Raw genomic sequence first — 24,649 nt, 5'->3', positions numbered from 1 at the left:
ATCTCAATAATATTTTTTAACCTAACAACCAAAATACTGTTTGCTTTATAATAAGGAGTTAGAAATCAAATATTTAGAGAAGAAACTTAATGCCGGCATATTCTATATACGTGTTATAATTCGCCGTGGAGGAGAACAGCTCAGCTTTGTGCAGTGAAAATGTTTTAAATTGTCCGATACACAATCTGAGGTCTAAAACAAACTGCGATCCTGTGAGTTGGCACCAGTGACGGGATGGGAGTGCATGGTGGTGACCCGCTGTCCTGTATGCTAATACGAGTGGGACACAGAGTCCACTGTGAGCGGCAGCACAGTGGCCTGTTGTGACGGCGACTTGTGGAACAGAGGCCCTATATGTCCCTCTATGAGTGGCACGTGTGTCCTCACCCTCTGCGGCTAAATATAGAAACAATAACAATGGCAGAGTGAAATGCCTGTTTAGAGAGAGAAAAAAAAAATAAAAACTCACCTTGGATGATATCATTTGACAACTTATGAATAAAGCTTAGATGGATAGTTTTTGCGCTGATGGTAATTACAGTAAACGCAGATGCGGCTTGTGTTCTTTGTCATATCTTGGATATCGTTTTAAAACGTTTGATAGAACAACGTAAATACTTCAGCATCACTGCACTATTCTGTGAGTTTTCTCTCAATTATTATTTTTATTATGTATAAAGGACATACTGCAGCTTTCATCACATTTTCACACTAAATACTCAACATGAAATGCAGGATTTGTACACATAAACGGGTTGGTCTTTATGCATACAAATCCAACCTAACCACAGCAAGTGTCAGAAACTAGACTTGGAAACTAGATTCACAAAACTAGACTCAGAAACTAGACTATGAACAAAAGGAAGACAGTTTGACTGGTTTGTGTTACTAAAAAGCAAGAGATGAAATACTATTATGTGCGCAGGTATACAAATAAACAACCTGCCACCAGTTTCATGCCCATGCTCTCAATTTACGTAGCTGCTCACTTCAGAAAGTTTCTCATGATCGTCATAATTAATATTAATCTTTTTTTCATTCATTGCCTGTGAGACAATGCATCTCAATCTACATTTTATATTCTACAGATGCGCGTTAGTTTCGTTTCGTCTTAATTTATACTACAAAAGCTATACAATTTATAGCTAGCTTCAAAGTGCATTTTTCCATGTGCCAATTTTGTAGATAGCGAAATCTGTTTCATCGAATTCAACCGTGAGACATTCAAAGATTGCAACGATGTGGTTTGCCGCCATACGAAGAATAGCAATGCTGTTAATTCACTTAAAGAAACAAACGTTCACTTTATAAACTGATAAATATAATGACCAGAAACAAAAATGCACTTTATTTGTCTTTGAATGGCGCCTAATATTTCCAAATACTTAGCAGTACATCAGATGTTTTAGCTGTTTACGTTGAACAAGCAAGATTTATTTACTTTCCAACACCACGGCCGACTCCCAGCCCTCCTCGTCTCCTAAGTGTCTTGTTATCTCTGTGAGACGTATTTGGCCGATCGTGTTAGTGCCACGCGCTCTATGGCCGTCTTGTTCGGCGTATTTGCTTTTCGTCACAGGAGCGGCGAGAAGATGGATGAGTCTTTCAGTGCCGGTTAGCCTGTTTTCTGCCGTCATTAGCCGGTAGGCGGGCCAACCACCCGTGTGATCCCTCTTCATCTCAAATAGACTGGAAAATGTAAGATGGTAGAGCTGTCCGGAGTGACCGCTTCTATAATCGTCCGGGCCCTGATGGACAAGCTCGGTTAATGGCCGCGAGTCTTAGTAGCGCTCAGTGTTGCTCCTAAATCGTACTTGTATTTGCTCAAACATGGGGCGGGAGCGGACGTTCCCGCGGGAAGAAGGTTTTTATACTTCCTGAAAGCGCGATTGATCCCAACACCTACTTCCTTTTCAGCTCGTTGGTGCGAAACCTTCGCTCGCGTCAAGATAGGAAGGAACGCCTTTGCCTTTGCAAAAATAAATAAATAAATAAATAAATCCCAGATTAATCAGGTTGATATGCAGAGATGAAGCACAGGAAAATTACTTTATCCAGAGAATTATCGTTTTATGGTTTATTATATACCGTTGCATCATTGTTCCCAGTTCACTTTCTCTGCAGAGGAACTGGAACGTTTCTTGCTGTTTGTTCCAAGACTGCTAACGATCAAATTATACATATCAAGCATGTGTAACGCAGTATTTATATTTAATTAGAATTTTTCTTGAATATTTCAGAAACATATTGCAGTATTATGTCCGGTCCTTTGGGTTTTGCATTGAAGGCATTTCACATCAAAAGAAACACAATGAAAGAAGACACTAGGGAGCTGAAATTTCACCCAGATCGTGACAACATGTCAAAGTTCAACATGGCACAACCCCTTCGCACTACCAGGATGTGCCTTACTATCACAACGATACTATGAGAATAGTGTGGAAGAAAATGACCCAAAATTGATTAAAATAACACATATGGGTTAAATAAGTGAAACGATACTAAGTATATCATTGTTTACAAATGGAAACTCTAAAATGCCAGGTTCAAATTCTATGCTCAAAAGTCTGCCAAGAGTTTATGGAAGGTTTGGCTTTTCTCAACTTTTACCTCGTTTTGTTGATTGACAGAAGCACATTTTTCGCTTTATATTAGGATTTAAAATGACTGCTAAACTTAACATTATTTCAAGAATTATAATTGCACACAGCTGCTTACAAAATGCTGTAGATAACATAAAATAGGGACTGGGAGCACTGATGCCAAACATCAGGATGGGGCCAATATCTGGCCTTATTTTAAGATACCGGTGCTCGATACTCGTGTCGGCCCCTCGCTTGGAGCAGTTTTGCGCTCGCACAGTAGAAATAACAAATTTATAGAATAGAAAAGTGCAAGTAATTTCATGAAAATTAAGGACAATGCTATATTGAAATCCATGTCCATTTTTTGGCTTCTTAACTTGTCGTGTGTAACACGTATCCTCCCAGCCCACACTAGCTCGCTGTCCAGACGCCATGATTCCTTTCATACCAAACCTAATAGCAAATCCGTTTTAATGGGCTTCTATTTGAGTCTGCTTGACACATATATGAAAAAATTTTTAGACCTCCTGTGCTCTCGTATCAATCACTACATATTTTAAGAGCTTAGTGGTGGGTAAAGCCCAATGAACAAATATTTGGCGCGTCCAAGCAAACCCCCCCGTGTTTAATCAAAAGGCAGAACAGCAGAGCAGTGTAGGTGTCCTTCAGTGAATCTCAGTGCTAGATAAACACTTGTGGTGGACAGTGTGTACACAAATCTCCAGCAGACACGGGCTCAGGCGTCCACGGAAAAACCTTAATGTGTTGGTGGCATGGCCAATTTGACCTTGTTGAGAACTTGTGGTGAAATGTGTGCGTTTGTGACATATCTTTTGCAAACACGGCGAGATAAATGTTGCCCGATTGAATCAGGGGACCCTCCATTTGAAAGTCACTTTTGTTTGATTGTGCTAGTTCCTTCATATGCATCTGTTACAGCAGCCCCCCCCAGCTGAAAAAAAGATACAAATAAAGTAAAATTGCAGAAAGACCCGAGATGTTTTAAGGAGTACCGTATTTTTCGGACTAATAAACCACATTTTTTTTTCTCTTGATTTGAGACCTGCGGCTTATAGTACAGTGTGCCTTATCTGCTGATATTTTATTTGGGGGGGGGGGGATCCACCGGTAAAGCAAATGTATCTGTTGAAGGTGTCAAAATATGTAACAACTATGAAATAGAACTATAAGATGTAAATCGATGACTCTACTCAAAAAGAGCTTTAAAATTAGACGCTAACGAATTATTGATTCTTAGTTTCACCTGCTCTTTCTCGCCACCAGGGGGAACTCTCCGCTAGCAAACACCGTAAGTGCGATATTCCAGCAATCCGAGCGTGTTGGTTATAGGCCGGTGCGGTTTATAATCCAAAAAAATACGGTGCGTATTTATATACGGCTGGATGTATGCATGGAAACGAATGGGGAAAGAACATTATTACCGGACGTTTCGAATGACAAAAATGACTCACGACACAAACTCAAATTTGATGCCAACTCCAAGGGCCTGCGTTCATCTGATTCCACAGAACGCTTTGTGCATAGTCAGCACTCTCCACTTGCATGCTGAGTCCTTCAGTTTCAACACCCTTAACAGGCGTGTCAGGCCAGCGCCTCATTTGACGGACCATATTTGACAGTGGAAAAGCTGTTTTAATTCAAAATATTTGCCCAATTATTCAGAGACAGATGTGCTCATATTCCCGTGTATTTGATTTCACGCAACTCCAAAAAAAAAAAGCTCGCCCCCGTTCGTGAAACCCATCGGCGAGCGTCGTACGCTTGGGGCGGCGTTAGCTTGCGCGTTGGAGAACGGATCCATTTCAAATTGTTATCAAGGATTGTCCAAAGACTACACATGCCTTCACTGCTATACCGGGGTCTTGGCACGAGTCTGTATTTGCACAGTTCCTCGTCCACTCCGGCAGACTTACAGAGTTAGTCGCACTATTACATTTAGACTCCCTGAATGCCAACGAAAATGTTGTAGTCATGAATTCGTGCGTGCTGATTTGGCACTTGCAACGTTGTGCAGCTCCGATCATATTTGGGGCATATACCCAAGGATATGTCAGGATGTTATAGCAAAACAGGCTGGACAAGATGGAAAGAAAGCCATTTATTCCCTGTGAGCCATCAAAGCTAAAGTCCAGACAAGCTGATGGATGATGGTCTGCTTTTGTCCTAGTTTGTCCATACTTAGAAGAAATGCGAAACTTCAGATAGAACGGGCAAAATTGTCAATGGAAGAAATAGCAAAACACCCAGGGGTCAATGCGGAACCGGCAGTCTATCTCAAACATAAAGAAATTATGTTTGGTATATTGGGGATTTAATTTCTCATTAAATATGAGATTTATGGTAATGGTATTTCGAAACAGGAAGTAAATACCTTGTTTGCTGAGACCGCACCTCTTACTGTGTGGCTGCCTTGCCCCCTCCTTGATGTGTTCAATGTCAGCGGACCACCAAACAACCATCCATCAGTCAGCCTGGCCGCTCATCCTCACGCGGCTTGGGGGTAATAGAAATGATTCCAAAAAGAATGAATAACGGGGCTGAAAACAGACATTTTATTGACATGAATTCATTCGACACTAAAGTGAAATGTTGCTTTTTATTCGTCCGACTTGGTGCAAAATCTTTCCTAATCAACTCTAGAACCAAACTGTAACAAAGAGAAGTGGAATAGGTCGGTGTGTATTTACTCTCGCACTGGCAGCATGGGGGTGGTGTGGGGGTGTTAGGAATTTTTTTTTTCTGTCATAGGTTTTTCTCAAGTCATGTTTACCTGCTGGGGTGGGGCTGGTGTGAAAGCGCACAATAAGCAAAAACACTGTAACGTGGTCCAAAAAGTCATTTCACAATAAGGCCCCTTTAACCATACGATATAATGATATGAACGCATATCACACTGCTCCAAAATTCCACCCAGGAAAATGATATCATATTAAATACCCAAAGCAGACATGTGTCTAACCGAGGGAGCTTTATGTGCATTCACAAGCGCACATGACATCTTCATAGGTTGGAGTCCAAAGACTTATTGGATTAACACTGGCTATGCGCTTACACTCGCGGCACTTGGACATTTTCTGTCAAAGAAAGTCCAAATCATTCAAGGAAATCTATAAAAGAGGTTTATTTTGACAAACTGCTCAACATGATATCCTCCAGCCTTCCAGACAATCTGATCATTCGATACTGTGAAATGCACTTTTCCAGAGAGGCGCTTGGCAACCAGACCGCACATTCTTTGGGCGAAGACACTGGATTGGACTTGTGCGATTGCAACTGTCTGGAAGTTTTATTTAGCGCGGCGTTATAAGATATCCAAAGTGTTCTGATGAGCCTCATGTCAGAACTCTGCTATGACCCATTAAAATATTAAAGGAGAATAAAAAATCCGCTTCTGACGAAACTCACTGAGATGACGATGCTCACACAGTTCCAAAATCAAAATTGCAGGATAGCTGCTCTCCGTCCAGAATCGTAACCGTCCAGAATGACAGGTGAAAATCGAGATTTTATCCATACATTTTCAAATACATTCAAATGGACTTTCAAATAGGTTCAAACTTATTCTCAAACACATTCTAACGTATTTTCAAGCACTTTCAAAACAGGTTTTCTCACGTTCGATTATACTTTCAAATACGGTCAAACATCCTTGTAAATTATAAAAATAAAAACATAGCTTTCTTCCCATAACACCACAGATGTTTACAATTATACTTATACATTTTTGGAAAAACATATGCTGCAACATATGTTTTAATGTCCTCATAAATAGGTTACGACCCATTTAAAAAAAACACACTTTCCCTACAATTTGGCATATATGACAAAAAACCCATATGTGTACGATATTATTATATTTAAAATTAATTGAAAAATGTATCTTATTTCTATACTTTACAAAATTATCTCACTGGCCGGATAAAATCCATTTGCGGGCCAGAATTGGCCCATGTGGCATAGGTTTGACATTGGTGCTGTTGACCATTAGGCCTTGAGTTTTAGATTTTTTTTTTTTTATTAGTTTGTAAGTGTTTTTTCATATTTTTGAGCTCCTTAATTCTGGGAACCCTCATTTTGATTAAAAAAAAAATGCAGCGTATCATAGTTTTATTTTGTATTATTTATCTCAAAATAGTGAATTTTATAGCAAAATCTTCGACATGGTTTTCTCGGTTTTTCATCGTTTTCATGAAGTGGTCCACACCTTTCTTGACTTCGACATTGAGCAAATGAAAATATTTCCTTTTTCTAGGGTATGTTCATTTCCGAACTTGGCACTTAATTTAAAAATTGCGTGTGAAAATGAATATTTGATTTCGGAAATGTTCCGGTTCAAAATCTTCAGTTGCTCATTACTCTAGCAGAATTGAACGTGCGTTTGCCAAGCGTACGGTTTAGATACCCGTCAAGCAAATAACCATAAAAAAAGGACCGTGTCTTCAACTCCACTCGCCCATTTGAGAAAGATGAGCAAGCGTCTGCTGAGGAGATTTAACAAAGGAAATCAAATCCGGTTGTCGATATTTTCCCGATCTTTGACCTGATTCCGCCTCGCCGAGGGAAGAGAATCCGACAAACGTGTGCCAAAAAGACAAAAGACGCGGACTGCGTGGTCCTATTAATGGAGCGTGACGGCTGACTTGAAAGTGTCTGTTTTGCACCAAAGGAAAAATATGAATATTGTTCTTGACAACGCTATTTTAAGTGCAAATTATCTAATCCCTCTGGTGTTTTTTTCCAGAAACTCTTAAATCCGTGTTTGGCAGTAATATCTAGCAGATCCCAAAAGAGCTATTTTGCCTTAATATCGCTCAATATGCAAAACTTTCCAAATTCTCCAAGCGTTTTAGTTGGCAGGTTTTTCTAACTGTATTTTGGGGGAATATTTCGATGCTTAGCAACAAGCTACCTGTTCCCGTAAGCCAGTGCTTCTCAATTATATTTTGCCAAGCCCCCTCAGGAGGGAGAAAACATTTCGTGTACCCCCCCCCCCCCTGCACTCGACACGCTGACTATACATAAGATTATTATCGATAAAAATTGTAGTATTTTTAACATAGACAAAAGAAAAAAAAACAACAATATGAATCAACTTTCAACAATTGTTATTTTTTACAGTGTTTTTACAGGTTACAGCTTAGTGTAAAACTGAAAAAAATAAAGTACATCAGTGCCTGAAACTGAAAAAAAAAGAAAACTTTTTCTTAATTGCAATTACACTTCACGTGACAAAAACAAAGTCTTTTCCTTGGGGTCATCCGCACCCTTCCTGGGATCACCTCACGACCCCCCAGGGTGCCCCACTATTTGAGAAGCACTGCAGTAATCCTACATCTGCTTTGAATCTTTTGTCAGAAAAAACAATGTGTGGATATTGGCTATATCATACATTTTGGACTATAAAACTTTTTTCTCTTGCTTTGAACCCCGTGACTGAAAGTCCAGTGCAGCTTATCTGCAGTTTTTTTTTTTTTTTTTTTTTTTTTTTTTACTAGTCACCAGGGCAATCTCAAGGTAAACGGAGACAAAAAAGGCACTATCAAAATATTCATTTTAGGTTTGAACTGCTATTTTGCTTACAACTAGAAGGCATTCTCCACTAATAAAGTCAGTCAGACATGTTACTGTTATGTTGGTGCAGTATTCTGCAGTCTATATTTGACAATGAAAATCTGTTGCTTACTGCAATAAATGATAACTTAATATTAATTAAGTACTGTCATAACAATTCTTAATGTGAAATGTAGCTTATGTATGTAGTCTTCATCCGTACAAGCCTAATTCTATTTTTTTTTTCCCGTTGTCAAACTGGACATTTGGTTCAATATGCTTGGTTTTCCCCAAACTGCACTTAACACCATTCATTGCTGACAGCCAGATATACTGATCCCGCCACCTCTTATGGTCCATGCATCTGGGTCCCTCAGCAGTAGCCTTAAAACTGTGGAGAGTGATTAATGGGAGGGGAAAGTGTGGAGAGACAGATGAGCAAGGTGGAAGTATGAAACTGATTTTTTTTTTTTGAATGGATGGTTTATTTTTATATATATATATATATATATATATATATATATATATATATATATATATATCAGAGTGTAATCCGAGAAGGACGTAGAGCAGATAGTTCGATTGGATGTAAACTCGGGCCGGTCGGCGCAGCGGAAGGGTGGGAGTTCTCGGTTCGAGGGTACTCGAGGGGCAGCGCCGCACAGCAGCCCCGCAAACGTCAACAAAGCTCAATGCTTCCAGCAGCTGTTCTTCACGTCTGGCTTCTGGGAAAGTCATTTTGCCCTACCACCGTTCGCTCCCTCTTCGCTATCGCGGGTAAAATATATCCAAGTCGCGGTGAAGTGGTTGATCAGATAGGCCTGCTGTGGTCTGTACCAGAAGTGACTTTACACCCACTCCCAACTTTGAGACTGTAGCACGTACTTTATACTCCAAAGATAACATCAGCGTTGACCTCAAGGATTGTGAAATAAAAGCATTAATGGAGGAGCAGTTGTCACTTGACTGCGTTCATTGGAATGTACAGAATGTCCTTTTTTTTTTTTTTTGGTTGATAGATACACTGCATGAAGGTAATTTTAAGAAAGTAAAAAAGGTTCATTGTTAGCTATGTTTTCCTCAATTTTGTTTGAAAAGGAAAATTTTCTTTTCGCATACAAAAGAAAAGAATGCTTATTTTAACATATTAAAGGTAGCATTTTCTTATGTTTTTTTTTTTTGCTATTTTCTTATTTATATATTAGTTTATTTTTGCCATTTGCGTCCAAATTTTAGCGGTCCACGGCATATACTAAAATTAAATTTTCACATGGCATGCAATGTTATTTAAAATTTGATTGGAAAATATTCTGAAATTTAAAAAAAAAAGTCATAACTTTGCTTTAAACAAACAGTAGTGACTAAAATATTAGAAAGCAACTTAGCATTTTTAAAACAAAAATATTTACCTATTTTTTTTGTTGATTTTTTGTTCCTTACTATTTGCAGTGTACATGTACAGTCGTGACTGTCTCCCACTTTTCAGTTCTACTCCACATGTTATTAGTATGATATAATAATATATAATAATGATTATCAAAAATGATCAAATACAGAGGTCGAGAATTTCAAGCTAGTCTGCATGATATCAGAAAGCATTTACAGCGTAGGGGGAAAAATCAACTGAATTCGAAGGTGTTTCCAAACTTTTGACTGACGCTATAACTTTCACGACTGAGTAGGTAAATATGTTGACTGCCGTTATGACAAAAAGAGTTTTTAAAATATTGCGACCGCGAGAAAAAACAATGAACTTTAATGCGCCCGGGATAACGGGAAACTCAAAACTTTAGCAAAACAGCCCTGCCAAAACATCTCTACCAGTAAACCTTGCCTCGAGGGGGAAAAAAAAAAAAAAGCAAAAACATACAAAAAGTCAGTCTGAAAAGAACAATCATTAATCAGTCTGCAAATGCGCTACCCTGAGTACTGTCAATCCCCATTGTCAACAAACTCCATTGTGCTATATTCAATGAAGCAGGGCCCTCAATCAAATTTACGCAGCTGCAAAACAGCACAACAAATCTTAATATTTACAACTACAGTATTGCTCATATCATTTTCAGCTGCATTTTTTTTGGTGTGAATGAGCTATGTGAACCGCATCACTATTCATGGCTTGGTGACCTGAACTAGAATCCTTTGATATAGACTCCGTCGTTGCGGTTCTTGAAATTTCCCTACGTTTCGCAATTCTTAAGCGTTCTTAAGCAATTTTTTTTTTTACAAAACAAAGAACGGTAACACACAAGCAGCGTCCTCACAGATCTCTAAATGATTGATAAAAATGAACTAAAACAGCATAATATTATTGTTTAGTGTTTTAAGAGGACTATTTTTACTGTAGTATTTTTTTGTGGTAATTTTTCAAAAATTTATACATAACAAAGTCATATTTTTTATTCGATGACATACCAACCATTAAAATCTAGTTATAGTTGGTATGTGCATATATTATGTGTTTAAATTAATAGTAGTGAAGGATATGCATATGCAGTATATACGATATTACCCTAAATTTCCAAATATAAGACACACTTTTTTTTTTCCCCAAAAATACTGTATAGGCTGAATTTATGGGTGTGTCCTATAAACCATAACTTAATGATAAGAATGTCTTTTATTTGACACCATTCGATGAAGATTGATCTGTCAGTTTTGTCAAGTTTTGCCGCACGTGCATTTATATAGGCCGTATTCTTATTTACAATAATTACAGTTGCGGCTCACAACAGCTTTGTTTTAGCTTAGGTTACTACGGCATTATTCACAATAAAAGAAGTGAGCTGACTGAACCAACGTCCGAATCCATCCATGCTTGTTCACGCACTGGAATATTACTAAAACAGAGAGGATCATGTTTTGACAACTTTGGCTATTTATGGCAAAATGAACTTGAGCTGCGTCGTGAGGAAAAATAAATTAACAGCTTCAACTACACTGTGCGTTCACTGATCACTCACAATGTGGGAAATTTCACACACCTAACGCGCAACAAATATATAGCATACGGATATGAATACAAGAAAATACCAAGCGTTAAGGAAGATGAGATCCTTTTTTGCTCTCGTTTCTACATTATTGATGCGCCTTATACACCGTAACGCAGAAAATACCAGAATTTGACCCCAAATTTAAAGGTGCTTCCTTTCCAGGAAGGTGTCATATTTGGGGAATTCCGATCACGTCTCCCCCAGCGGCGAATTCGACAAAAGCAACTCGGCGCTATAAATTTGGACGACGCTATAACCACGGCTGGAAATATGGATACACATCAAGTCAGCGATTCGTAGCCATGCCAAGCGCATAGCTCCATAATCACAGTGTTAGTGTTAGTTGGAACCATACATCGACGAGCGACAGAAACGCAACACTCCGGCTAACGTGGATCAGTAACTCATGAGCATCTTTTCTCCAGAAGCTCTGCCATGCGCTATGGCAGCGTTAGCAATAACATGTCATCAAACTGCTTCCTCGGAGATTATTGTTCTTTCCGTGGTAGGCATGTTCTTGGTCTGCAGCAGATATGACTCATAACTCATCCGCGGGGCTAATAAGGGCAGGGCATGGCATATTGCAACAGATACATTGAATTCAACTTTCCCAGACGCGTACACTCATAGCGAAACATTGAAAGCAATTAAGCGTTTGGATTACATGTCAGAAAGCATGACTTTGCAACGCCGCCGCCGCCGCTTGACCCGACGGTAGCGCCGCTTCGGGCCGCTCATGATTTCCCCCTCGGTAAGGTGAGTCAGGCCGTGACTAAACAGCGAGACTAAGCCGCTATCGTGCATCTACGGGGAAGGTTGTAAACCCGCCCGTTCTCTACGCTCTATACCCAACAATCAACTATTTACATCCAGACGGAGGGTGGGGTCACTTTCTTCCTTTTCTAACTCTTGACACGAACCTGGAAGCTTTTGGAGCCTTCCAGGCCAAATGTCTGATGGGGGCTGGCCAAGTCCTCCAAGAACCCGGCTTTGGAAGTGGGCCAGTACCAAAAGGACTCAATGTCTGGCCTGGGTTGCCCGTATTGTGATTTCATGTGATGTGTTTAGACAGATATGCTCAGATCGTTGCCAAAAATCACCAGTTCGCTGTGCGTATTAATCATTAAACATGATGTATTTGGCAGCTTTCCTGCACTGTGCAGGATTTTTAAGGTGCGAGTGCAGTAAAGTGACTGGTGATGAGGCAGGTTAGCACGTGAGGGATTTGTTAAGAATCCGGATGCCACGTGGGTAAAAGCTGTCACCACTGGGTGAAATTTCAGCTCCCTAGTGTCTTCTCTCAATGCTTTGCTTTGATGGGAAATGAATTTACCGTATTTTCCGCACTATTAGGCACACCATATTATAAAGCGCACCCTCAATTAATGACATATTTGAAAACTTTTTCAATCACAATATAGTAATACTCAAAGTAATAACAATAACTCAAATAATAACTTTAAACTCTCAATAGCATAATAACTCAGCGTCAATATGACCAACTTTGTTTGACTGTAAACACACAAAAGAAACAGGTAAAGCTTCCTTTATCACCTCATTCCCCATCGACCAATCCCAATCTCAATATTGATCCAAATATAAGGCGCACCTGATTATAAGGCGCACTATCATCTTAAGAAAAATAAGGCTTTTAGGTGCGCCTTATAGTGCGGAAAATACGGTAATGTAAAAATGAAAGAATTCGACAAGATATTCCAATCCAGAATTCCAGAATTCTGGAGCCTTTTTTTTTTTTAACCATAGACCAAAGCAAAGGGCAAAAAAAAAAAAACTCGGTGGTGGTCTGCGTAAAGTAAGGCTCTAAAACTGGTACTCTCTAAAATGTAATCATTCAAATTAGCTGTTAATATAATTGCGGGATCGCTTGCGGGAAGAACCGTTCCTGTTCAAACTGCCTCGACTCATGTTTTTCACAGACTGTTATTCCTTACGATTTTGGCGCGTATTTCATTTTTCGTCTTTTAAGACTATAGTCGCGTGTTTGTTTGTTGTTTCCATTGGCCACGCTGCCAGCAACATGACAAGACAGAGCGGGAAGAGCCAGGCCAACCACCCGAGACATGATGTGGAATTAAGCAGTATAACCGCACTAAGCCAGCCAATCAGAAGGGGCCTAATGGGAACACATGGAGGCGGTATTTAGCTGTCACAGTGCGGGCAGCCTCCGATGAAGATGCAACCACGCTGCGGTACGGCGCTCTGTGATTATTTCGTGTCGCCAGGGGAAAATCAAAGCGCTGATTATACTCGGCGGTCGGAGTTGACTGACACTGCCATGACATGGGAGAGAATTAACGCTTTCAATATATGACTCTCGGTTGCGCCATGCGCGCTGATCGTGGCCGCTCCCATTGCACTGTGGGAAATCTTTTGCGTTTTTGTCTTATATTCTATGGTCAGAAATGACGCCAAAAGTTGGACGCGCTCAACTCTGATTTTGAGTTGATTTAATCACAAAGGAGATGATGCCTTGATGCGGAAACATTTTTATGAGAATGGTATTAAAGATAAAAGCAAGGTTTTCTAAAACGTGAGCCGCCCTGGCAAAAGGGTTTTGCGTAAATGACAAATATAAACCTCTTCGTTTGGCTTCATGCGGTATTTTGATTCAATTTTGGGGTCGTTTTTGTCCACATCATTCTCACAATATTCTAGCCAAGGGATGGCACACTCCTGGTAGTGAGTGATGCTATTTTCAATATCGACTTGTCACCATCGGGGTGAAATTTCAGCTCCTTAGTGTCTTCTTTCAATGTCTTCTTTGATTTTTGGTCTTTTTCTTCCACATCGTTCTGGCAGTATTTTAGCCAAAGGATGGTACATTCCTGGGAATGTGTGATGCCATTTTGAACTTTGACTTGTTGTAAACATTAGGGTGAAATTTCAGCTCCCTGGTGTCTTTTTTCAATGTTTTCTTTTTGTTGTTTGGTCATTTTCTTCCACATCATTCTGGCAGTATTTTAGCCAAAAGATGGGACATTCTTGAGTGTGTGTGATGCAATTTTGAACTTGTTGTCAACATCAGGGTGCAATTTCAGCTCCTTACTGTCTTCTTTCAATGCTTTCTCTTTGTTGTTTAGTCATTTTTTTTCACATCGTTCTGGCAGTATTTTAGCCAAAGGATGGAACATTCCTGAGTGCGTGTGATGCCATTTTGAACTTTGACTTGTTCTCAACATCTGGATGAAATTTCAGCTCCCGAGTGTCTTCTGTAGCTGCTTTCCTTATATGAATAACCTTTGATGTAAAGGTCAAAGGATTGGACTAAATAAAGCATAATTAGTAATATTGTAGAACATACATTTATGCTTTTTGAGGAGTTGAATAATCTCCTTTTGAAGTAATAAGTACTTATGTTTTCTTATCCAAATATAGTAACCTATCCAAATTGGATGATGTGTTTATTCATCCTGTAAAACATCATTAGTTTACCTTAACAAACATTGTCTCAGTTTCAATGTGTGCATGCGCTTCCTGTGAGTCATTTTTATTTTTAAAAGGAAAACCAGTCAAGCAACGTAAAAATATATTTCTTAAATGTTCCTCTTGGAAATTAGGCCACACAAACAAAATCCCGCCATTTCCAACAACCTGCAAACAAATTTAATGGGATTTAATATTAAGTCACATACGCTAAGTGGAGCTAATGTGCAGCTGGGCTACAAAACAAAGCGTCAGGGCAACGACTATAGTGGAATAACACTGAGGTAATATTGCTAATTCTTTCCTTCGCTGCTTGAATGCTGTCGAAGGACTGTGCGTATGAACCAGTCCTGTGAACCGGAGGAATCAGATAGGAAAAAACTGTCAAATGTGCACAAATATCCTGCCAAGTTACAAGGGGAAACAGTGCTTCGCAGACAGAACATGATAAATGGGTTAAGAAGGCCTGCACAACTGTATGTATGTACGTATATATATATATATATATATATATATATATATATATATATATATATATATATAATCTGCACATTAGCAACACTTTGTGTGTGACTTTATAAATTGGAAACAAGGAATTCGTACGAGAGAGAGAGAGAGAGAGAGAGAGAGAGAGAGAGAGAGAGAGAGAGAGAGAGCGAGAGCGCGAGTTTGGAAGCTTATATATGATTGTAAATCAAAATATATAAAGAAAATGTACCGCACCAACACAACAGTAACATACCTGATTGTGCTGATTGTGATATATAAATATATAATATATATATACACACACACACTATGTATGTGTGTGTCGGTGTACATATGTATTCATATGAAGTATGTATTTGAGAAAAGCAGGCATATGTTATGGATATTAGTTGTGAGCTATTCATAAAAATATGAATTTTTAGACGTGATGTCCGTTTTGTGATTTCTACAACGGCAACAATCTAAGGTGTTTATTCTCATTTCCCAGCAGCCAATACCTTCAAAGTTCATGAAAAGAGATTCATAGATGATGCGAAATATAAGCTAGTCATTTATATATATATATTTATATATATATATTTATAAAATTGTGTATTTGGCCAATCCTCCTCTTCTTGCAGTTTGATTGGCTGACCATCCTTCAAGCGTAATCTCTGGTGACCCATCCACAGCTGGCGAGCAGCCCGTCAGCGGCAACCTTTAACCCCTTCCCCGACATGGCAGCCATCTCTCTCAATTATCCGCAATTGGTCAGTTATTTTCTTAGGCCACCGAAATTACCGCGCCGTCAAAAGTAAGCAGGCGATAAAATGTAAACGCTTCCATTTGCACATCAGAGCGCCGTGCGCCCTCCACACATGTGGGCAAAACACACACGTTTTCTTGAAATTAACCAAACTGAAGCCGCTGTACTATATATAATAAAGTCCACTATGTGTACTTAACACAAACATCAGCTTTGCGCACTTTCCGCATTTGTGACCTTTTCCAAACAATACACCCCCCACCCCTATACGAGAGATTTAGCGTCGCTATGAAACGGTGATTCTTGCGAGGGAAAAATTGAGATGGGCCCAACGGAAGAAGCGCGAATGGAGACGTTAATAGTTGGGGTTTGGGTGACTTAGCTTTGACAGCGGTGATTACTGTAGTGGTAAAACAACAGAGCTTACAGGAAACTGCTGAGTCCCATCCAGGACGGATCAAGTGAGATTGACATCGGGCATCGAGCGGGAGAGCCGCCATCGCCGTGACACTGGCGCTTCCAAAATAAATAAGCTTGTCCCATTGATCCCCACAGTGATTTGCTGCTCTGGGATATTATGTACGCAGTGGACCTGTAGCGCTCTTGTGATATTTTCATTCATTGAGTGCTTTTCACATCATCTGTTTTATCTGTGGCCCAGCCCCTCAAAAATTGCATCATCCATAGCACGTGAAACTACCGTGCTTCATCTTTCGATTAATTTACTCTTAATTTGAAAATGTATGTCTTTCTTTTACAACAGTAAAAAAAAACTTCAAATTACAGTCAATTTCAGCCTGTAAACCACTACTTTTTTCTCATGCTTTGAACCCTGTGGTTTATGGTCCTGTGCATAATTTTTACTAGCCACTAGGGGGGCAAATTGAGGCAGTAGAGGATTCTAACGAACGAGTTATTTTCGAGTTTCAACTGCTTTTTTACTCACCGCCAAGGGACACTCTCCATTAGCTCTTTCAGTGCCATGGATGAGAATTCTCATCTTTTAAAATTCAAGACTCAACATTCATGTTTACATACACATAGCACGCAATACTCTGTCGAAAGATGAAGGAAAATGCTAAATGTATTGGCACTCTAGAGTTTTCCTTTTCCGATATTGCGGTGCGCTGAAAGAGTTCGCAAACAAGATCAGGTATGTTACTGTTGTGTTGGTGCGGTACATTTTCTTTATATATTTTGATTTACAATCATACAGTATATAAGCTTCCAAAATCTCTCTCTCTCTCTCTCTCTCTCTCTCTCTCTCTCTCTCTCTCTCTCTCTCTCTCTCTCTCTCTTATATATATATATATATATATATATATATATATATATATATATATATATATATATATATAATGTGTGCGAGGAAAGCTAATTCAACATTTGATTTATTTTTCAGTGCATGCGTACCTGTGTGAGTGCTACAGAGTGGGAGTTCTGTTAGTCCAAGGCTCGTCTGTGTTTACCTTGGGACATTGCTCGGTTTTTGCTCTTTGCACAACAAGCTACATTCCACCTTGTTTGTCTTTTTGCTGACGAGGCGCAACCTCTGACGCACATGTAAATCAGGTCTACGTGTCACCATTCGGTCCCAAATGGAGGACAAACCAAATCGGGTCCGTTCTTTTTCCATTTGAAAGAACGAGTGATGTCACCGGCCTTGTTAGCAACTTTTTTTCGATGCCAGCCTCTGCAAACACAGCAATTTGCTGCCTGATTGACAGGAGCATGATGTAATCTCCACCTCTAATATTTGCTTGTATTGAGTGGAATATTATCTGCCAAAATGTTGTCATTTATTTACCAACACCCCATTCCCACACTAAACCCGGGGTCGCGTTTCCATCAAAAATCTTCTCATGACATTTGACTGACATGTGAGTGCTTTTAGTTGTATTTTTTTTTCTCCAAGAAAGACCCAGAAGTACAAACCCCCTCAAGGATAAACACAAATCAAACCATGCAAAATAATAACATGTCTTATTTGACCCCCCCCCCCAAAAAAAAATGGAGGGCCATACTGTTCCACTCCAGTCCAGTAGGTGGCAAAGAACATTTCTCAATGTAGTCCAGAATTCTATGAAGTCTTCTTTTGCTGTAAGACTAGTAAAATCTATTTGTTAAATATTCAACAATTCTACCGAACCAATAAACGCATTGAATCACCATAATTCACTTCAACATGAAATTGAAATTATTATTTGCGCCCCCCCAACAAACACACACACAAACGCCATGCCAACTATAAGATAATTATGTATAAAAATGTTATACCAAAAACTATCATTTCTAACATTAAAAAATGAAAGACAATATGTATGAAGTTATAACTACTTTTTTACAGCGTTTAAAGAGATTACAGGTAAATCTAAAACTGAAAAAAATATATATCCAACCAAGTGCATCAAAGTGCAATTTAATGATAACTAGACCTATGATTATATTTCAAACCTACTGTTGGTCATTAAGGACAAATTCATTTGCAACTTTTTAAAATGTACAATCTTTTAATGTATTCATTTTTAATGAAAACGGTCTAAATCTTACACACTGTCCCTTTAAGGCTCATCTTCTGAACGTCACATGACCAAACTCCGAAAACAGGCAGGCCTTGATCTTTTCCTTAGCAACTATGAGCTCATTTTTATTAGACCAAGTGGCAAAATGGCCGCCCCCTGGGAAGGATAAAAACGGGTGGAATTTGCTGCTTAATTCTTATCCCACAAGTACAGTAATAATCATCATATGTTTAGACTAGTATTGCCAAATATAACACATTATTATAAAGGAAAATCATGACTTTATTCTTAATTTAAAACAAAAATCTCTAAGATATTAGCGTTTTTGGTGCTCACTTATATGTAAAAAAAAATATCACAACTACCTTATTTTGAGTAGGAAACTAGACAAAATCAGGAGGGGGGGGGGGGGAACTTTTATAGCCATGCATGCCTTGTCGGGTCGCTGACTCAGACCGGGGAGCTGCGGCGTGTGCCAGGCGCCAATCACACTCGCGTAGCACTTGAATCCGCGAGTTTATGCCACCCTGGCTTTTCTCTCAGCCCTTACCGCTAGACAGGAATAAAAACAAGGGATATAGAGGACGACGAAAAAGTAATGAATACCCTCCACGGCTCTCAGACGCTCAAAAAAAAAAAAAAAAAGTTCTCCTTGTCAATAAATCAAGGCACTAAAAAGTTTTGTCATGCTTTCCTCCCCGCCTCACACAAATGAGGCGTATCGGAGAGAAAAGTGATTCGGTCCAAACAAGGTCTGAGGACATCAGCTCACAAATCAATGCGTACGAAATAATACCTGCGAGCTTACAGTAGGAGTCATGCACATACACACATTTGTTATTGCACTCAAATGTCAACACACACACAGTAAGCATGTCTCGCCCCCAAAAACAGACTTGAACAAATTGCTATGGTCTGTACAAACCAGAACAATATATGGCACATACACAAGATTCATTCCTTTATTCCGCAACGGTTACCCTGACAACACCTTCAGAAAATATTACCTGCCGTTTCTGGTACCATATTGACATCATATATCGTACGGCTTATATTGCATTATAGAAACAGCATATTCGACTTGTGTTTTATGATATGAGGCTGGTGTATGATGTACATTTTCCTTTTATTATTCACCGTTTAGAAATTGTCGTATTTCACGGTTACGAACCGAAAGGTGAGGGTCACTTGGTGAAATTTTACGGGGGATTGACAAATTAATGTGCAACCAAAAAGAAACGTCGAAGATACTATTTTCTATGGATTTCACTTTTTTGATGCGTAAAGTACAGAATAAAATCGAATATCGTGCTGCGAAAGTTCGTTTTGGGGTTTCCCGGCGCTATGGAGTTAAAATTTCGTAGGATAAACCCAATATTGGGTTTTTGGCACATTCAAGAAGGACAAAAAAAACAATAACGTTACTTGCTAACCAGTTCACCTGATTTTACTTGTTACTTTTTTTTTCTCATTAACTAGTTAGCAAAAACGTTACCCTGATGTTACTCATTGACTTGATCGTCTCCGTTATAATTTCTCATCACAGTTTCAACTGGAATTAAAAGTTTTGGTGCAACACAATAAAAACAACTTGCTTTAAGAGTACAAACTTTTTTATGCTGTACTATATTCACATTCGTTTACAAATGACCATCACTGTAACCTCTCACAATTAGTGTTTATTTGCATTTAATCTTGCTTTCCCTAGCCGTAGCCCCATTAAGTCGAAATAAATGACTCTGAGCGAAAATAATACAGCGACCGTGCGACAAAGCACCCGAACGTCTGTAGAACATTAATTTTCAACGCTATCCAATATCCTCTCTGCTCGAACCAATACTGTACACATCATTAATAATCAAGGCAGGATTTGGATGACAGCTTCTTTAACTAGGTGGCCCGATGAATTCATTGGCGTCATTAGGATCCTGACAGTGAAATGAGCGTCATTAAAAAGAATTACACGCAACACGCAGCAATCATGCTGGACGAATGGGTAAAAGACGACAAAAGAGATACATTTGAGAGATAAATACAGCAGGCTGTGTAATAGTTTACACGTGTAGATGGAGACAGATATATTTTTTTTTTTAATTCACAAGGAGTTTACTGAAAACTTGTCTAGAAATGTCCCAAAGTAGGAGGCTTAAGCATAAGTATGTTTCAGGCCACATTTTCATCCTTGTCACGTTCCCCTTTAGAAAAAATAGATCTGACTCCCACTTGGGATTTAGCGCCCTCTTGTGGACAATAGTCAAAGTGCCTCACATTAAAGCTCTCCGGGCGCTTGTTCAGGAAAGTATCCAGTGTAAATAATCAACACGGCCTTGGGTAGAGTTGAGATTTTATAACAATAATACAGTGAGTTTGTTCTCCTATATGAAAACCTCAAACCTCGACTTATTTCTAGCAGCGTGTTATGCAATATACCAATGTAGTGTTTCTGGACAGAAATAGACATCGGTCCTATAACTGATACTCACCAAAGTGCAGCAGTCCTCTGTTTGTCTTTCCGTCAACAGCACACACAAAAGAATATGGAGAATTTAAGCGAGTGAACATGCCACAGGTTTGCTCCATCTTTTCACTCGTACAGTAAGTGGTGTCAAATGTCTATTGTTGTATGAGCCAAACAACAATAAAAAAAAAAAAATTCGATGCTCGGCACAGGGGAAGCGTACTTACCACATCGGTCTCACAGTTCAGAGTCCCGAGTTGAATTCCAGCTTGTTTTGGCTTTCCTGTGTGAGGTTTGCATGTTGTCCCCCTGCCTGCGTGCGTGGGTTCTCTCCGGGTACTTTGGCTTACTCCCACGGTTCAAAAACATGCGTGTGAGGTGAGTTGGACACCAAATTGCCCCTAAGCCCTGGGCCCAACTTGGGCTGAGTTTGAAAAGGTCCTTTTCATTTTCAAATGTAAATATATATTTACTTTCAACCCCTCAAAATGTTCAATGGCATTAGTCCTGTCCATACATATCTTTTTTTTTTTTTTTGGGGGGGGGGGGGTGTTATGTTCAAAAATTATACAAATGTGATAGCAGCAAAAATTACACTGTATATTTATTTATTTATGAAATTGAAATAAGACTGTCATAATTAGAGTATTTTGACTTTTGAACACTTTTGCTTTATGGGAGTCCAGGCTAAGCCAATCATTGAACTCATTGAAAGCTTGCAAATGGTGCTACCTGGTGGTTTTCGGATTTGCAAGTTGCCGTTGAAAGGATTAACGCAACAATCTGGGGAAATTCATGATAAAACATCAGGTTTTCAATATGTCCAAAATTGGCAATATTTCTGCTTTTGAATGGCAGTAAATAAGCCCGACATGGGCTAAATGTGACACCTATAGGGTGTACCTCAACCTTCCCACTGGTAAACATTTAGGGAGCACGGCATATTGAAAGTCGTCATGTTTTGACAATCTATGCAATATTTTAGCCTCCTTAAGCATGGTTGGGTTCGTGAATAGTTATTCGTCCCTTCGCGCCCTGTGATTGGCTGGCAATACTTCCGGCATGTCCCCCGCCTACTGCTCGTACTGCCATTATTTCAAGTAACTAAACCCGAGTGAGAATGTCAAACATACATACGCAGACGTGGTAATTATTCACGCGTCTGATAATTGGTGGCTGTTTTAAGAAAATCTGCCCTGGCTATCACTCACCTAAATGGGGCGTTGGAGAGACCCGGACTCACACGCTCAAGTCTTGAGAAGAGGAAACAGAGAGCTGGCCGGGTGTTTTTCAGGTTGACGGGAGTGTTGTTAGGGTCTCCTAGCTGGACTTCCCTGGTGGTCGTCCAAGAGAAATGGCTTGGCCCCTCTGGGAAGCAGATGACTCACAATGCGTGTGTGCTCGCGTCTGCGGGAGCCAACGAGCATCGTTTTGCTCTAAACACACTTGAACCTTCGATTCAGTAGGAGCTCCGCTTTGAGAGCCTCTTAATTTCCCAGCGCATTTGTGGAAGTGGTAAATCACGGCCGCTATTACCTCCGGCGCTCCCGACGAGCATTAATTGATAGTCATTTGTAATGGCTAGAGCCAGCGTGTGTCATTTTTTTTCACTGTTATTCACCCTTGCTGTCACGTGCTTAAAACGGTGAGTAATGGACTTTTAGCACAACATTGGCCGCGTTGCTCACAAGTGATATAATGCGCTTTTACACAGAGTGGATTAAAAAATAGCTTCAGGAACAAGATACTGGAGTAAATCTTCTTTCTGATGGGTTATATGCAATATCCACAATAGGCATCGTGGATGTTTTGCTGCCACGTTGATTGTTAATGCAGTAGAGTAGTTAATGGGAAAATTTACATATTTTATAGGCCATTTATTCAATCGTTCCTCATCAATATTACGTATGTGTGAAATTAATGGTCATTAATATTTATTGACCTTTAATGAGCTAATGCTCATAGGGAGTGCTAAAAGGTCGGTATAGTCAAATTATGCTGGTGTAGAAAAATTCATGTAGTAGAACTTTGGTTCTCAAATGGGGGTATTTGAAGGAACTTCAGGAGGTAGTCGAGATTTTAAACAAACATGCAAAAATCCTTTATAAAGCATGATTGAATTGTTTCAGGAAAAATATAAATTCATAATACATATTTTCTCCGATACTAGAAAAATTCGACCCAACTTGTCATGTGCCACTGCTCGTTACCTGTCAAGTTAATCATTTATTTTTGTGAACACATCTCTACTACAATAAGTAGAATATTCAATTGAATCGTGAATCATCGCACTGAGCGAAAGTCTTAATATAGTCAAAAAGTATTTTTTCCTGTTCTTTATAGAATACTTTTTCACAAATCATCTGTATTCTTAATTTCTGATTGTCTATTAATAAAATCTTATTGTTTTGTTGACATTCCCTTTATCCTCTTGTAGATGCATAACACAACCCCAGCAACTACTGTAGCTTCTATTCTATGCGCCTTATAATGCGGTGTGCCCTTATATGTGAAAAAGTTTTAAAATAGGCCATTTATTGAAGATGCGCTTTATAATCTGTTGCACCTTATAATGCGGGAAATACGGTAATCGACAAAGCTTTTGCTTTCAGTTCTTCTTTAGATTTATGTTTAAAGCTGATTCATTGTCAAACAATACCACAAAAGAACAGTCTCTGTTGTTCCACACTCCATTTTCCTTCAAGTCCAGTAAAGAGTTTAAGTTATGTAAAACGGTTCATGTTGAGAGTGTATATTCATCCCTAATCCCCAAATGAACCCTGCTAATAAAGTGCCATCTCACTTTGAGGCAGCTAAAAGCTACATTGGAAACTGTCATTTTGCTTGTCATCACCCTCCCGGTTGCTTCTCTTGGCTTTGACTAAGTTTCCTGTGTGAGCTGCCCGGCGGTGGCGGTGGCAGTGGCGGCCGGGCAACGGAGGCCCGTCGCCACATGTGGAACATCACGGTCACCGTACGGTAGTCAGCCGTGGAGCCGGAGAGTCGCTGTCCTCTGTTTCCCGCAGGAGTCAAACCTGGTGCAGAGAACAAGGCCCCGACTTCATGTTTTGCTCACCTTCTCCTTGTCCGCCCTCTCCTCGTTATGGCGGGGGCTGACGAAATCATGTCTCGGGACGCAAAAGCTCAAAACCGGTTACATCTGGTCAACTAACTTATAAGAACTGTTGTATTAAGTCTCTCTAAAAAGTAAAGATACATGTAAACCCTCATAAGATCTTCCCGTTTAACCCTTGTGCGTTATATTGTCCAATTCTTGTATCCTTACCTCGAAGACATCGCATCAAAGCAAAAGCATTGAAATGAGACAGTAGGGAGCTGAAATTTCACCCAGATAGTGTCAAAATGTCAAAGTGGAAGAAAATGACCCAAAAATGGTCAAAATACTCCACAAGGGTTGAAAATGACGGTTAAAGGTCGCTTTTCTTTTTTCGTCCTTTTCTCTGCCCTATACCTGTACCGCCGCATGCGTCACTCTTCCCTTCATCCTCTCATTTCCATTTTCCTTCCTCGTGTGGAGCAGGTGACACATAGCAAGTCAAGCTACCCAAAAAAAAGTGACGGCATTAGTCACCTGAAAGCAAACAAACTGCAACTAATCTTGGGACTGTTTACCAGTAAATGTCACCGCAACGGAGACGTCAATTTGTGTGTGTCGTAGCCATGGTGAGCGCTCGCACCTATCCAACCTTCTGACTCCCCGCAGTTCCACTCTGGAGGGCTAATTTCAACATTTCTCATTTATGGGAATTAATAACGACCCAAAAATAATCCGGGAGGCGGCCGAAACGGCGTCTCGCTTCCTCGCCAGCTTCTCCACCCTA

Source organism: Hippichthys cyanospilos, chromosome 17 (genome assembly GCF_059441005.1).
Source record: "Hippichthys cyanospilos isolate Australia breed blue-spotted pipefish chromosome 17, RoL_Hcya_1.0, whole genome shotgun sequence".
In the NCBI taxonomy this organism is placed as follows: Eukaryota; Metazoa; Chordata; class Actinopteri; order Syngnathiformes; family Syngnathidae; genus Hippichthys; species Hippichthys cyanospilos.
This window is presented reverse-complemented; position numbering follows the sequence as displayed.